This window comes from Bidens hawaiensis, unplaced genomic scaffold (genome assembly GCF_021521415.1).
Source record: "Bidens hawaiensis isolate Kalapana, Puna unplaced genomic scaffold, B.hawaiensis_p1.1 tig00033580_1, whole genome shotgun sequence".
NCBI classification, from domain to species: Eukaryota; Viridiplantae; Streptophyta; class Magnoliopsida; order Asterales; family Asteraceae; genus Bidens; species Bidens hawaiensis.
The window spans coordinates 5,731-23,562 of NW_027495771.1; positions in this window are offsets into that span (position 1 = coordinate 5,731).

Genomic DNA, 17,832 nt, shown 5'->3' on the forward strand with positions numbered 1-17,832 from the left:
AGTCATAAGAGAATAACAAATTAACCAAATGAGCAAGTATAAATGAGATGTCGAGAAGCACAAAGCTATAACGACTAGCGTACGATCATACTATTCAAAGATTATGTTGGACCTCTCCGAATACGGTTCACGTAAAGCATGTAAGCACATAAACAAGTAAGGTATACATTGTTAAAACATAAGACAATAGTTGCAGTTTTGTGTAACATCCCGAAATTTCTAGAATAATAGTTAATATATTATTTGCGTCGGGTGAAATAAATGATTTAGTGGAACGATAATAATAATAAAATATGAAAGAGTAAGTAGGATGATTAGATGGGATTAGTTATGGACCAAAAAGTGGGCCATAGGTTCATGGGCTTAAGGGAGTATAAATACCCCTTAAACCCTAATCCTTTCCATTTCCATCCATCTTATCCATCTTATTCTCTACACGCTCAGAAACACACACACACCTAGCCACAATCGGCTGCGAGCTATAGGAGCAACCCGAGACCCAAACCGAGCCCATATCTTAATAGATCTTGCACGTACTAGCTATATACAAGATTTGACGTTCATAACCAAGTTAACCGTGACCTAGCGAACATATAAAGGTATGTTATTCATATTAAAGTTTACGTTTTTATGAAAGGTTAGCTTTGAAAGTTAAACGCAGAGTAGATTGGGTAGAAACGAACCATAAAGTAGCAAACTTGATGTTAAAATGGACTTAACGAACCCGCGGTTATGAACGGCTTGTTAAAGAAAAACCTTAGATCTAGTTTTGAACATTTCTAGCTTAAAGGTCCAAACTTTATGCTTTTCCGGGCCGAGTCGTATCCGAAAGTGACCACGGGAATGCTTACGGGATTGGTTAATATCATATTAAGGGTTTACTTGTTGAAACAGAGATCTTTATGGGGTTAAAATCAAACACGTAGCTGCTGCTGTAACTTCGCTTTAATCTAAGTTCGCAGGTTGTTAAGTTCGTCTCATCTAAGTTCGCATGTATACAAGTTCGCCTTCTGTAAACTTCGCCGCATATATGTTCGCTGATATGTAAGTTCGCTTATATATCTAAGTTCACTTATCAACAAGTTCGCTTATATATCTAAGTTCGCTTATCAATAAGTTCGCTTATATATCTAAGTTCGCTCATCAATAAGTTCGCTTATATATCTAATTTCGCTTACATTCAAGTTCTCTTACATTAAGACCCGGATACATGGCGACTCATATATGTATACATACAGGTGTACACACGTGATGGTATGCCTTGTAAGGACTTAAGAAATAAGGTTAAAATAAAGGAAAACAATAAAAATGCTAAGTAGAAGTAAGCTAATACTAGGCCATTAGATTAGATCAGATGAGTATTGATACATGTAACTTATATACAGTTAGCCGAGCTAAGTTAAAGAAGGGATTTACAACTATCGGAGAAAGGAACATAGTTCAGGTGAGTTTCTAGCCCCATTTTCCTTGTTATGTTTTCGGGGCTGCGTGCATACTCGATGTGAAGTGTGAATACACTTACCGTAAGTGGTAAGTGTATGCTATAGATGTTATACAAGGTAGCTAGTATATAATGCTTGTCGGTGCGTGAACGATCTTTGGATATTGCACGTATCGTCAAGGATAGTGATTGTCTAGTGGTTATTAGTGGGTATAAATGCTATGATGTGACTTGTTTATTATGTAAACAATGAACTGATAGGAAGTGTGTTATAGACAAGTAGAAGTAGAGTGTGATAGAAGTGGATAGGGGTATAGTAAGAGTGTTAAAGTGGCAAAGTGGCGTAACATGATTCGTTATTAAAGTGGCATAACGTTATTAGTTATTAAAGTGACAAAGTGGCATAACGTTATTCATTATTAAAGTGGCATAACGTTATTCGTTATTAAAGTGGCAAAGTGGCATAACGTTATTCTTTATTAAAGTGGCATAACGTTATTCGTTATTAAAGTGGCTAAGTTGTAGGGGTAATAAGAGGTTAAGTGGTAAGGTGAACAGGTCAGATAGTGGACTGTCTGTCTTCGGATACGTATATATTGCATGTAGTGGTTGTATGATAAGTTGCTTGATTAACTAGAACTCACTCAGCGTAGCTGACTTTTAGTATGCACGCAGGTGATGGCACATGGCTTGGATTGAACGGCTGACATCTAAAGATGGAAGTAATGATGTTTTAAATATAATGTTTTGTGTTATGGTAACAAAGAAAAGATTCAATGTTTTGTAACGAATGATTTAAGTTAACGTTTTCGTGAAAATTTTAATTAACTCTGATGTGTAAGAACTGCGTTTATGAGTAAATCCGACGTTAAAGTAGGGCTACTGGGTTCGGGGCCTTACATTTTGTGTGTAAGTATATATGAGAAATATATTTACGCATATGTCCCCAAAAATCATGGGAAACGAGTAAAAATGTGGGGAATGTGGTACTCACCTCAAAGACGAACAAAGATGATTAAGATATCCAGTATACGGAAAAATCACACGCGAACGTTTAAGCCTAGGAAAGCACAAAGAGAAATACGGATATACTAAGTAAAGTACAAGTTTTTATTACGAAAACTAGATAAACAATATTAAATTAATATTATTATAATATATATAAGAATTTACTATATAACATAATTATCTTGATTCATGAAAACATATATTGGAAAATATTACTTTTAATTTTATAAATATAAGTATATATATATAGTTTACTTGATTTTTTATATATAAATATTAGATTTTAAGTTAATACACACACACATATGCTTATATATGTGTATACACGAACAGAAACATGAGTTAAACGAGTATTAAAACTCGGTTTTTATTAAAATGGTCTTGATTGGTTATTATTATTATTAATATAATTATATAAATGTTTTAAAGAAAAAAATACAATAAAAATCTAAAAATCCGGGGTGGTAGGGAGTCAAACCCGCGATCTCCACCCCGCAACACAAGTGTCTAACCAGCTGGGCTAACCATCGACATGCTTTAAGAACTCGTTTCCATTATTTAAGAATACAAACAGAACAAACAAAAATTTGATCAAGAACCCTAATACTCAATTCGGTTAATCCCGACGTTATTAACCAAATTAACATTGGGGCTTTTGATCTCCATGAAATCGCGATTCCAACCATGTAATTTATTACCTTGATTGCTAACTAGAAACAGGTTAACGGAACATAACAGGGCGGCGAATATAGGTGTAAGAACGAGGTATAAACGATCAAATTAATCCAATTAAATAAGGGGGTAATGTCGGCTGCTAAATAAAGAACATATCAATGCATTTAACTAAAATATAATTAACGATTTCGTGTTCAATAGGTAAATAGGGTTGTCGGTTTGTTAAAGAAGGAAAATGGATCAAGTTCTAATATTGATAACTCGTATACGGTGTCGGTTAGGCCGCATTTGGTAAATATTAACGATTACGAGATCAAAATCATAAATTACACAAAGATTCGTTAACCAATTTAGTTATCTTTAGATCCGGGTACAAGAAAACCCAATTAGATATGGATATGGGTAAATGGATAATCCAGTTTGGGAAAGTGGGTTATAACGATAATTACATATTGGACCTTGAAGTTTGAAGTTGGATACATAAAGAGATTATAGTTTAGTATAGGGTAGGTTTTGCCAAAATAATAAAGTTATAATTATATAATATCTAATTAATTAAATAGTAATATAATAATAATCAATCTTCTCGATAAACACGATATTTTGATAAAATAATCCAAACATCGAAACAAGTCGGGTATTTTAATAAAAAATACAATTCCGGAAAACCCGAGTTGTTACAACCACCACCCACCACTGCCACTATCACCATCCAACATCACCACTACCCACTACCACTGTTTATACACCACCGTCAGTTTTTTTACCAATCTATAGACGTTAGCATTTATTTTAGCAATCTACGGATGTGTTCTCTCCATATTCCAAATGGTCAGGTATGCTTTTGCTAAAGAAATAATGTTATAAGATTTGACAAGAATGAGCCTAGGATTAGGATTAGACATTTAGGCTTTAAAATAGGATGTATGGTCTTAGGTTTTGTTGACATCTAATAATCTTTTCAATATAATATTTTACCCTAAAGCAAGTTTTTTATATATTTTCGTCTTTGTTGTATATTTTTATACTAGACGAGTGCTCGCGTGATGCAGCGGGTCTTTGAACATGGAATCTATTAATCACGTAACAATTATGAGTGTTCATGGTTCGGTTTAAAACCTTGAAACCGTTTAAACTGGTCATCGGTTTGGTTTCCTGGCTGGGTTGTTTACTTTTAGTCGTTTTTTTACTTCCTTTATCCTTTCAAGTATCATATTTTGCCTTAGTTGGAATTGATGATATGGTTATATTAATAATCATTTTAAGCAAATTTTATTATCAAAGCTTAAACTCTTAAACCAAACCAGAACCAGACCGTTAATAACAGTTTGGTTTTAATTTTTAATTGTTTAGTTTTCGTTTAAAAACAATCAAAACCGAAATTGAACACCACTACGTAACATATTAATTTTTTCAATTGAAAAAATTATAATAATATTATATACAAATTAAAGAGAATAAAATACTCGTTTTTATGGTGCAATATATTTACAAAAAATATTAACGTATGAAAAACTTATTGTCGTTTAAAAATCGTGGGTGAGAAGTTGGTTTAATGTTGAAACTAAAAACATGACATGGTTAAATATGAGGGGGCAAATTTGTAAGTTGAGTGAATTGTGTTTAAAAGACAAGTTTACCCTTAATTACACATGTACTTCATGCTTTAAGTGTTGTAAATTACATATAAATGGGTGTCTTAATTTGCCCTTGTTTGATGTATTATATATAGTATAGATATGTTATCAAAAGAAAAAATAGATACAGAAGGAGGAATTGTTCTCAAGTTTCACACTTCAACTCAACTTTGTTTTAAGCACAACATCTATCAAATAACATTGTTTATGCAAAGTACGGAACAAGTGATTTAAAAAAATGTTATTGTGGTTTTATAAATATTATTTCAATGTTGTTTGACTATTATTTAAATTTCGGTGTTGAAGGACTTTTTTTATTTTAATTCAGCTTATTTAAAAATTTCTGTTTGATTTTAGCAGTCTGCAGACGTTAAAAAAACAAACAATCTTTTTTTTTTGCAGACTACAGAGGTTTTGGTCCACCTCTTCTGCTACATATGCCTGCAGTTGTGGTCCGCAGGCTGCAGACATTTTGTATTTTGAAAAAACAAACAACACCCACAACTGGTGGAGGGGCCGATGGCGGTGCATTTCTGTTAGTAGGGCTAGTAGAAATATTGGTATCACTAAAGCTGTTGAAAATAACTTGAATCAGCTAGGATCGGGTATTGAAGTTGGAATACGAGCACTTGTAGATGGGGAGGTAGACATGTCATGAAACTGACTGAACAGATAGTCATAGTCAAACAACGAGTTGGGTCCCATGTGTGCATCAGTAGGGTTAAGCTATGATATGGTTTAAAATATACATGTTATTATATAAATATTTCCTACACTTTAAAGTATTTTGAGTCAGGTTTTTATTGAATATATTTCTATTTGGCTCATAATTGGATTTTAAAGGTTTCAAGAGACAACGAGCTAAAACGAAGTGTTTTTACTAAATTTGAGACGAACAAGTGAAACTTAAAAGAAATTTTTGCATAATCATTATTTCTACTATTATTAAAATAATTTATTAATAATTATATGTAGTATTTATATAAAAAAAAAACGAAAAAGAAAAAAAAAAGAATGAAAAGAACTTAATGTTTTCATTGTTTGTGTTTGGTGTACGTAGGTAGGTGACAAAAAGAAAAAAAAAAAGATCATGTGTCAGGATTTTAAAAGAAATTGACGTTAACCTTGAAGTTTTAGTTACAAATTATTTATTTGGGCAGCCAAGACAACCTATTGGACTTGGACTTATACATTGGGGGCTCGTGAGTTGAAGAAAAGGGTCGGTCAACAAGTTTAAATTGGAAAAGACTTAACCTACAAAAGAAAGAGAAATTAATTGTTGAGATTGGAACCGTCCCTGTGACGATAAAATTGGTTGGTGTGCGCCTCTGTGCAATAATAGTAGCCAAAAAGTCAAGAAGAACATTAACGATTATTTCTTCGCGAGTCAAAAGAATGAAGAGGAGCTAATATAATTTTCTTGATTGGCGCCTGGTGTGGATAGAAAGAGGAGCAAGGTCAATTTTTATTTAATTTTCAATGAGTAATCATACATTTTTTTGTTTTGTTTCATACTTTGTTATTAGTGGTTAAACTCTCACACTGCCTAGGTTTTGCTTGATTACTAGTTTATATTAATGGTTTGACGAACTATTTATTTGACGTTGGTTGATTTAATATTATGGTAAAAATTTTAATTGGTTTGATCATAATATTGTTGAGTAATTGGATCTAGTTTCTTACTTTAATATTTATTCCACTTGTGTTTGATAGTTTTTGGTGATTGTTAGACACATGATTATGTTGTCTACTTTGTGTTTTCAACTTGTTTGCGGTTTATGGTCGAAAAAATCGTAGGAATAAGTATTGAAAGTGGTTTAGATTTTATTGTTCTTTCACTAGAGAGGTCGAAAGGTAATTTAGTGTTGTGTCATCTTTGTCTTTTGCGGGTTTGGGTAATAATTGCATGGGAGTGGGTTATCCTAGGTCCTTAGATTATTGTGATACAAGTTTTGTTCAAGTAAACAAAAAAATACCCTCTTTATATTAATATATATCGTATCCGAAGAGACCGGGAGATGATTTAGGTAGTGGGGTACCATAGTATTATTGAGTAAGGTGAGACTGGGAGGTGATCCAACCCTTTAACAATTGAGCTTCACATGTCATTAGAGTTCTAGGGTGTCGTTGGTGAGGCCGGGAGGTGATCTAGCGTATTTTAGTGATCTTTAGTGTCATATTTTTTTAAGATATTGTTTTTCAACCAAGTCAAGTTCGTTAGCTATTAAGTTTAACTAGTAGGATTCCATTACCTAGGTAGTCGTTCTCGCATATCAGTAAAACCCAATTTTTATAAAGTTTTATTTTTAGTTTAAATTTTAATTAGTTAAGTTTTATTAGTTTAATTAATATAAAAAAATCTAAGAAATCAAAAAAAAGTCCAGGTTAGTAATCATTAAGTTTAATAATTAGAGTTTACCCATAGTGTCCTAGGTTCGATATCCGTTCTTACTTGCTAACTACATTGCGATCGGTACATTTGCCGATTGTGTGTTTTTTTAGGTGAATTTGGTAAAACTTGGTTTTTAATATTATATACGTTTTTCACACACCAAGTTTTTGGCGCCGTTGCCGGGGACACTGGCAAATTCTTTGTTTAAACCGACTTGATTATCTGATCTGTTTAATTGTTTATTTGCTTTTTAGTTGTTATTTTTTTTCATTTTTTACTTGCTGTTTTTGCCTTTAGTTTAGTTAATTTAAAAACAAAAAAAAATTCTAAATTATTTTTTTATTAGTTTATGCATAGTACCCGTTCTCAAGGCCCGCCTTCATTCATTGCATCAAAAGAGTCTGAGAGAGAGTTTTGGGAGCGACTTAAGGAGACTACAGATAGCGAGAGCGATTCACCCGACATCCAAGTTAGCGTCTCTACTCCTAGAATAGATATGGGCGACGCCGTTCCACTGCCGAGACAAACTGTTCATGCTAGAGCCAGCGATGGCATCATGGGATCCCGATCTGCAATTGTCCGACCTGCTGCGACTAATAACCAAAACTGGCAAATTCTATCTCAAGTCATGAATTCTATCACTAATTCTGCTCAGTTCCACGGCTTGGATGATGAAGATGCTCCGGGACACCTATCCCGATTCGTGCGGACCTACGAAACTTTTAATATTAATAATATCTCATCCGATGTTATTCATCTTAAGTTATTCCCGTTCTCACTTTCTGGTCGTGCTGCTACATGGTTTGACTCTCTTCCAAACGCCTCAATCGCCACATGGGCCAACTTGCAATCCAAGTTCTTAGGAAGTATTTCCCTCCATCGAAGGCCGGCCGTCTACGCGAGCAAATCCGTTCTTTTCATATGGACCCCGATGAGTCCTATTATTCTGCATGGGAGCGTTTCCAAACTCTTATAAGCCGTTGTCCTCAGCATGGCCTAAACAATTGGGCTGTGGTTGAAAAATTCTATAACGGTCTTACTCACGAAACTCAACAGCGGTTCAATACCGCTGCCGGAGGAAACATGCTCGTAAACTCACCATAGAGGAGGTTGAAAAAATGTTCGAGAGCATTGCATTAGGGGATCAGCATACACCGAGTAGAAGGTCCGTCTCGGCTGCCAAGGCCGTAACCATCTCAGCATCACGTGGAGTGCATCATGTTGATCAGAATACGAGTGTGTCGGCAGATGTGGAGGCACTGAAGAGGGAAGTTAAAGAGCTTATGTTGCAAGCTCGTAGGTGCGAGATATGTCGTGGAAATCACGAGATAGCCGATTGTCCCGTTGATTCTCAGGAGGAGGTAGATTTTCTTTCTAATCAAAACCGTTCTTTCAATTCTGGGTGGCGAAACAATAATTCTAACTCTAATTGGCGGGCAGGTAACACCGGTTATCAGCAACGCCAGAATCTGTTCCAAGAACCCGCCCCCGAACCTGATCCTGTACCAGATAGTACTTCTAAGATCGAGGAGATGTTGGCTAACCAATCTCAATTGTTAAATCAGCTCTTACAAAATGATGCCAACACTAAATCCACTCTTTTGCAGCATAAGACGTTCATGAAGGGACAACAGGTCGCGTTTCAGAATCTCGAGGCTAAGTTTGGTGAGTTGTCCACAAATATTGATCAACGACCCTCGGGGAGTCTTCCAAGTAACACCGTCCCTAATCCTGGCCCCACATATACTAAACCATTTCAAAATGCTCAGGCCAAGGCAGTGACCACCCGAAGTGGGAGAGGTGTAGTTAGAGACACACCAAGTGAGGAGGAAGTTGACGAGGAGTTGGAGATGGAGACACCGCCTGATAAGGTGAACCAAAGGCGATGCCCAGCAAGTACCTCACGGTCAGGCGGTGCATTAGTTGAGAAGGAGAAGCAGGTTGAGCAGGAACCGGTGCGCTTCTATAAGCCAAAACCGCCATATCCAGGACGTCTAGTGAAGAAGAATGATTCGAATCAGTATTCTAGGTTTCTCGACATGCTTAAGAAGCTCCATGTGAACATTCCTTTTATTGAATCTCTCGCGAATATGCCAAAACACGCCAAGTTTCTAAAAGATTTGCTCACTAATAAAAATAAACTTGAGGAGCTTTCGACTGTTACTCTTAGTGAGGAGTGTTCTGCGGCTGTACACAACAAGCTTCCTAGGAAGATGACAGATCCGGGCAGCTTTACCATTCCTTGCTTGATCGGTAATATTCATGTTAGCAATGCTTTGGCCGACCTCGGTGCAAGCATTAATCTCATGCCCTATTCAGTGTTTGCCAAACTTAACGTGGGAGAGCTGCTTCCCACCCAAATGAGTATCCAGCTGGCAGACCGATCTGTTAAGTTCCCAAGGGGCATTGTGGAGGACATGTTGGTGCAGGTGGAAAAATTCATATTTCCGGTCGACTTTGTCATTCTCGATATGAATGAGGACTCGAATGTCCCGCTCATCCTCGGCCGTCCATTCTTAGCCACCGCACGCGCTCTCATTGATGTTGCTGATGGAAAATTGACTCTTCGAGTTCATGATGACACGGTCACATTCGACGTGCAGAAATCCATGAGGCACACTCAGCAGCATGATGACACTCTCTATTTCATCGACAGTTTCATGATGCACGTAGGCGACTATCTTACGAAGGTCTATCAGATAGACACGTCCGACACCCAGATCATCGATGTGGAAAATCAGTCATTCGAGATGACAAAATTTTATTTTTAATTGCAGGAGAAGGAGGAACAGCAGCTACCTGGGGCAGGAGGACACGGGCCGATCATGAGTTCCCAAATTTTTTCTAATGTCCTTGCAGTTGAAGAGGGAGAGTTTCCGATTGAAAAACCATCTGTTGAGAACCCCCCCATCTTTAGAGATAAAAGATTTACCATCTCACCTCGAGTATGCGTTTTTAGGGGAGGGATCTCAACTTCCCGTCATCATCTCTTCGAGCTTGGAGACGGAGGAGAAGGAGAAGTTGATGGTTGTTCTGAAATCTCATAAGCATGCCATCGCCTAGAAGCTTATGGATATCAAAGGTATAAACCCGTCGTTTTGCACACATAAAATCTTTATGGAAGACGAGTTTAAACCTGTGGTTCAGCCTCAGAGGAGGCTTAACCCGAACATGCTGGAGGTTGTCAAGAAGGAGGTTATTAAGTTGTTCGATGCTGGGTTGATTTTTCCGATCTCTGACTCCGCGTGGGTTAGCCTAGTCCATGTGGTCCCTAAAAAGGGCGGTATGACAGTTATCATGAATGAAAAGAATGAGCTCATACCGACACAGACTGTAACAGGGTGGCGAGTTTGCATCGACTACCACAGACTTAACGAGGCCACACGAAAGGACCACTTCCCGCTTCCATTCATGGATCAGATGCTTGAGCGTTTGTCAGGACAGCAGTTCTATTGTTTTCTTGATGGATTTTCTTGTTATTTCCAGATCCCCATCGCCCCAGGTGATCAGGAGAAGACCACATTTACATGTCCTTTTGGCACATTCGCGTACCGACGCATGCCATTCGGATTATGTAACACTCCTGCTACATTTCAGCGGTGCATGGTGGCCATTTTTCATGAGTTAATCGAGGATTCCATGGAAGTCTTTATGGATGATTTTTCTGTCTTCGGGAATTCCTTCGATGATTGTTTGCGTAACTTATCGAGTGCTCGCTAGATGTGAAGAGACGAACCTTATGCTTAATTGGGAGAAAAGTCACTTTATGGTTCGTGAGGGTATTGTTTTAGGTCATAAGATTTCTAGTGCGGGGATTGAGGTAGATAGAGCTAAGGTAGACACCATTTCCAAACTTCCACCGCCCACTTTCGTGAAGTCTATTCGTAGTTTCTTAGGTCATGCGGGATTCTATCGCCGATTTATTAAAGATTTCTCAAAAATCTCCCGTCCGATGACCCAGCCTCTAGAGAAAGATAGGCCGTTTGATTTTGGCGAGGAGTGTTTGAGGACCTTTGATTTGATTAAGGAGAGGTTAGTGAGTGCTCCTATTCTTGTTGCTCCCGATTGGACTCTTCCGTTTGAGATAATGTGTGATGCGAGCGATTTTTCTGTTGGAGCTGTGTTAGGGCAGCGTCGCGAGAAACATTTTCATCCCATCTATTATGCTAGAAAGACCCTTAACGATGCTCAGGATAATTACACCACGACAGAGAAGGAGCTTCTTGCGTTTGTTTTCGCGTGCGATAAATTCCGTTCATATCTTGTGATTTCTAAGACTATCATTTTTTCTGACCATGCGACTCTACATTACTTGTTTGCTAAGAAAGATGCGAAGCCTCGACTCCATCGTTGGATCCTTTTGCTTCAAGAATTCGATATAGAAATTAAAGATAAAAGAGGAGCTGAAAATGTTGCCGCCGACCACTTGTCACTACTAGAAAATTCCGACTTGGACAAGACCCGGGAACAGGGGATTGGTGATGATTTCTCGGGTGAGACTTTACTGTATGGAAAGGCGAGTGATGAGGGGTTTCCATGGTTTGCTGATCTTGCGAATTATCTATCCTCTGGTGAGTTAGTCCCCGGGCTGACATATCAGCAAAAGAAGAAGTTCTTTGCATATATCAAGTTCTACATTTGGGAGGATCCATACTTATTCCGTATTGGCTTGGAGCAGGTGATTCGAAGATGTGTTTTCGGTGATGAAGCTCGTAGTATTCTTCGACATTGTCATGAGGGCCCGACTGGTGGCCATTTTGGTGCAACTTATACCGCCAAACGCGTGTTTGATGCGGGATTCTATTGGCCGACTATTTTTCATGATGCGCATGAGTTTGTTCGTTCGTGTGACGCGTGTCAGAGAGCTGGTAACATCTCATCCCGAAATGAGATGCCCCAAAACCCCATCCAGGTGGTTGAGATCTTTGATATATGGGGCATTGATTTTATCGGTCCGTTTCCTATGTTTAGAGGGAACATATACATACTCGTTGCTGTCGACTATGTGTCCAAATGGGTGGAGGCTCAAGCCTTACCTAGAAATGACGCGCGGGTTGTAGTGGGATTCCTTCGAAAACTATTTGCTCGATTCGGTACTCCTAAGGCCCTGATCAGTGATCGGGTACCCACTTTTGTAATGATCAGATGGATATGGTTCTGAAACGTTATGGGGTCACCAATCACCTTTCTACGGCCTACCATCCTCAAACTAGCGGTTAAGTGGAAAACACCAATCGTGGCATTAAGAGGATCTTAGAGAAAACAGTAGGGAACAGTCGCGGAGACTGGGCTGAAAAGCTAGATATGCAGTCTGGGCCTTTCGTACTGCATTCAAAACGCCTATCGGGACCACTCCCTTTCAGCTAGTTTATGGAAAGGCGTGTCATTTCCCGTTGAGTTAGAACATCGTGCGTATTGGGCTTTAAGAGCCGTAAATCTTGATTTATCTGCGGCGGGAAAGAGTCGTTTTCTTCAAATTCACGAGGTTGAGGAGCTACGGAATGAGACGTATGAAAGAAGTTGTGGGTATAAGGAGCGGACAAAGGAACGTCATGATAAACATATTAAGGGGCCCAAAGAGTTTAAGTGTGGGGATAAGGTGATTCTGTATAATTCCCGGTTGAAGTTGTTTCTGGGTAAATAGAAATCCCGATGGGCCGGTCCGTTCGTTGTGAAAGAGGCATTTCCTTATGGGGCAGTTGAGATATAGGCTGATGATGGACATTCTTTGAAAGTGAATGGGCATAGTCTGAAGCATTATGTTGGAGGTCCACTTGGTGATCGCGAGGAGGAGGCGATCTACCTTGATCCGCTTGGAGAGTAGAGGAGGAGAGCACACTCGGGACTTCGCCCGAGTTGTAGAGTTTGTATAAAACTTAGTTGCATTGTTTTCTTTTATTTTTATTTTTATTCTGCTTTAATTTATTTTTCTCTGAGTCTTTTTAGTCCTTAGAGTCTGTTTGATGTCTGCTGTGGGTTGTTTTGAGTTTTATTTTGCAGGATTGGATTTTCTCGTTCGTACTCAATCTCCATTCAGACGAGGATTTTTCTGAGCCTATCATATTGTAGAGGACACCTAGAAGCTGCGGCCGCGAATAAAATGCTATATGGTCGCCTTGGAACGAGACTTTTGAAGATAACTGCATTATTACCAGGGGAGTCTGTTCCAATTTATTGTTTTATTTGCTTACATTTTCTATTATACTTTATTTTCTGTCTTTTTCTATTCCTACCTTGGGGACAATGTAGATTTTAAGTGTGGGGATGAGAACTGACGTTTTCTTTTGGTTAAAAAAAAGTAAAAAAATAAAAAATAAAATAAAGATGTTTTCTTTTGGTTAAAAAAAAGTTAAAAATAAAATAAAATAAAATAAAATTAATAAAAAAAGTTAAAAAAAATGTCCCGAAATTTTAATGAAATGTTTTGCAAATAATGGAAAATGATAGAAAAATTTGATATTGGTTTTTAAAACTACTATTATATATGAGATTAAATAAAAGATAACGCACTAAACTTGGGATGTGTCGGTAGGCCCAACTAGTTTTGATAGTCCTCTTTAGCAAGTTTTTATATATATAATAATTTGAAAAGCGGTGAAGCCGAATTTCGATGATTAGGGAGGATTACCATAATCTAAAAACTTTGATATGGTAAGAATTAAATGCACTCAAATCAGCACACCACCACATGTCCATCTTTTTACGAGCTTAGAAATAGTTATGTACTTTACGGTGATATAAAAAAATAAAAAAGAAAAAAAGAAGTATGTTTTGAAAGTTTGTTATGAAAGTTATGTATTGTATTATCAAAAGTTGTTCAAGAAAAGCAAAATGCTTGTGAAGAAAGTTATGTATTGTAAAATGCCAAATGAGCATTCTTTAAAGTTAGTAAAAGAGGCCAAAGATGCACATACTAGATGGGACTTAGAGTTTACGTGTTACCTTGGGGATGGTGACTCTAAGGATACACTATTGGGGCTCGAAGGTTCTTAGTCAATAAATAAAGTTTTAGATTTATAGGACAAAGTCCAATAATATTTAGGAATAGCTCATACGGCCTCCACATGACCACTCATCCATCAAAATTTCACCGAGTGCATCTAATTAGTACCAACAACGAGTCTTTGGCTTATAGTGATTTTTCAAACCAGTTTGCTTTGACTCTAGTTTTTCTAGCTCTCTTTGTCTGAGATGTGGTAGGTTTAGCCGTGGTTTTTAAACTTAAAGCGCTTAATGCAATTGGAGGCTTGATAGGCTGGTGGGTGGGTTTAAGTGGACAACAATATTGACAATCGTGGTTTTTGCGTTTATCTATGCTTAAAAGATAACCTATATGTTTTGAAAACTAGTCTTGAATTCTGATTCCATTGCAATATATATATTTTTCGCGGACGAAAAAGGTTTAAGTGTTGGAATATTTGATATGGTTTAAAATATACATGTTATTATATAAATATTTTCTACACTTTAAAGTATTTTGAGTCAGGTTTTTATTGAATATATTTCTATTTGGCTCATAATTGGATTTTAAAGGTTTCAAGAGACAACGAGCTAAAACGAAGTGTTTTTACTAAAATTGAGACGAACAAGTGAAACTTAAAAAATATTTTTGCATAATCATTATTTCTACTATTATTAAAATAATTTATTAACTATTATATGTAGTATTTATATAAAAAAAAAGAAAAAGAAAAAAAAAGAATGAAAAGAACTTAATGTTTTCATTGTTTGTGTTTGGTGTACGTAGGTAGGTGACAAAAAGAAAAAAAAAGATCATGTGTCAGGATTTTAAAAGAAATTGACGTTAACCTTGAAGTTTTAGTTACAAATTATTTATTTGGGCAGCCAAGACAACCTATTGGACTTGGACTTATACATTGGGGGCTCGTGAGTTGAAGAAAAGGGTCAGTCAACAAGTTTAAATTGGAAAAGACTTAACCTACAAAAGAAAGAGAAATTAATTGTTGAGATTGGAACCGACCCTGTGACGATAAAATTGGTTGGTGTGCGCCTCTGTGCAATAATAGTAGCCAAAAAGTCAAGAAGAATATTAATGATTATTTCTTCGTGAGTCAAAAGAATGAAGAGGAGCTAATATAATTTTCTTGATTGGCGCCTGTTGTGGATAGAAAGAGGAGCAAGGTCAATTTTTTTTTAATTTTCAATGAGTAATCATATATTTTTTTGTTTTGTTTCATACTTTGTTATGAGTGGCTAAACTCTCACACTGCCTAGGTTTTGGTTGATTACTAGTTTATATTAATGGTTTGACGAACTATTTATTTGACGTTGGTTGATTTAATATTATGGTAAAATTTTTAATTGGTTTGATCATAATATTGTTGAGTAATTGGATCTAGTTTTTACTTTAATATTTATTACACTTGTGTTTGACAGTTATTGGTGATTGTTAGACACATGATTAGGTTGTCTACTTTGTGTTTTCAACTTGTTTGCGGTTTATGGTCGAAAAAATCGTAAGAATAAGTATTGAAAGTGGTTTAGATTTTATTGTTCCTTCACTAGAGAGGCCGGGAGGTAATTTAGTATTGTGTCATCTTTTTCTTTTGCAGGTTTGGGTAATAATTGTACGAGAGTGGGTTATCCTAGGTCCCTTAGATTATTGTGATACAAGTTTTGTTCAAGTAAATAAAAAAATATCCTCTTTATATTAATATATATCGTATCCGAAGAGACCGGGAGGTGATTTGGGTAGTGGGGTACCATAGTATTATTGGGTAAGGTGAGACTGGGAGGTGATCCAACCCTTTAACAATTGAGCTTCACATGTTATTAGAGTTCTAGGGTGTCGTTAGTGAGGCCGGGAGGAGATGTAGCGTATTTTAGTGATCTTTAGTGTCATATTTTTTTAAGATATTGTTTTTCAACCAAGTAAAGTTCGTTAGCTTTAACTAGTAGGATTCCATTACCTAGGTAGTCGTTTCTCGCATATTAGTAAAACCCAATTTTTATAAAGTTTCATTTTTAGTTTAAATTTTAATTAGTTAAGTTTTATTAGTTTAATTAATATAAAAAAATTCTAAAAAATCAAAAGAAAGTCCAGGTTAGTAATCATTAAGTTTAATAATTAGAGTTTGCCCATAGTGTCCTAGGTTCGATATCCGTTCTTACTTGCTAACTACATTGCGACCGGTACACTTGCCGATTGTGTGTTTTTTAGGTGAATTCGGTAAAACTTGGTTTTTAATATTATATACGTTTTTCACACATCAAGCTATTTCTAGTCAACATTGAAGGATTCCACAATGACCTTTGGTTTTTTGTTGTAAACATGATAAGCGGTTTTGTTGGCAGCATACCCAACAAAATAACATTAATCGGCTTTCTCAACAAATTTTGGATCCTGGTGAGCACTTGTATGGAGCAGAGTGCATGAACATCCAAAGGTTTTAAAGTAGTTGACTTGCGGCTTGGTTTTATAATAGACTTCAAAAGGAGTCTTCTTTAAACACTTATTGATGATCACGCGGTTTTGTATGAAGCATGCAACAATGATTGCTTCACCCAAGGAAAATAATGGTAGCTTGAGTCTGACAACATACTTCTTGAAGCTTCGATCAGTGTTCTGTTGTGATGTTGAGCAACCCCATTTTGTTGTGGAGTGTACGGGGTACTAAAATGGCGGTCTATTCCCCTTTAAGTCACATAAGTCATCAACAGCTCTGTTACAAAACTCAGTTACATTGTCACTTCTAATACACTTCACTTTCTAAGCAGTCTGATTTTCTACAAGAGTTATGAACTTGATTAAAAGCTGAGCGGTTTCGTCCTTGTGCCCTAGAAGAAAAGTCTAGCTGAAACGCAGAAATCATTAGTAACAACAAGACAATTGGATTTTCGGCCTATTGCCAATGGATGAATGGGGCCAAATAAATCCATATGTATCATCTAAAGAATGGAATCTATGAAATTGAAAGCCTTGGGCATGTTTGGGAGCTTGTACTGTTTGCATTTAGAGCACGAAAGACATTTTTCAATGCAAGAGAAAGTTGTAATAGGCAAGCCCCTCACATGTTCACCTTTGACAAGTTTGTTTAAATATTTAAAGTTCACATGGCCAAGTCATCTATGCCACAATGATGAATCATTCTCTGAGGCTTTTGAGATTAAACATGAAGAAGTTCGACGAGAGTATGAGTTATTCATGTCCAATATGTAATCATCGTTATGCCTCGGAGTACGCATCAAAATCCATTCTTCTAGGACTTTGAAACATGGATTTAGAATCAAGCATTCATTTTCTGTGAATAAGGTGGAAAACTTCTTGTCACGAATTTGTGAGATGCTGAGCAGATTGTGGTTGAGTTGTTCCACCATATCGACATCACCAAAAGTTAAGATGCCGTTTGAGACTTTTCCTCTCTATGTTATGTTTCCTCCCATGTCACCAGTAAATGAAATGTGTCCACCATCAAACGATTGAACGTCAAACAGTAAGGACTCATTTCCAGTCATATGTCGGGTGTAGCCACTGTCTAAGTACCAAATTCTGTTAAAATGCCTTCTTGACTGATCCTACACACATTAACAGTTAAGTAGACATGGGTTCCCGAGACTCATTTATCTTGGGAAGGTTACCAAATTTTATTTTATTTTCCTTGAAAATGAAATGTTGTGGTGAATTTTAATCTGAAGAACAATCCTTAGGAATCCATGCA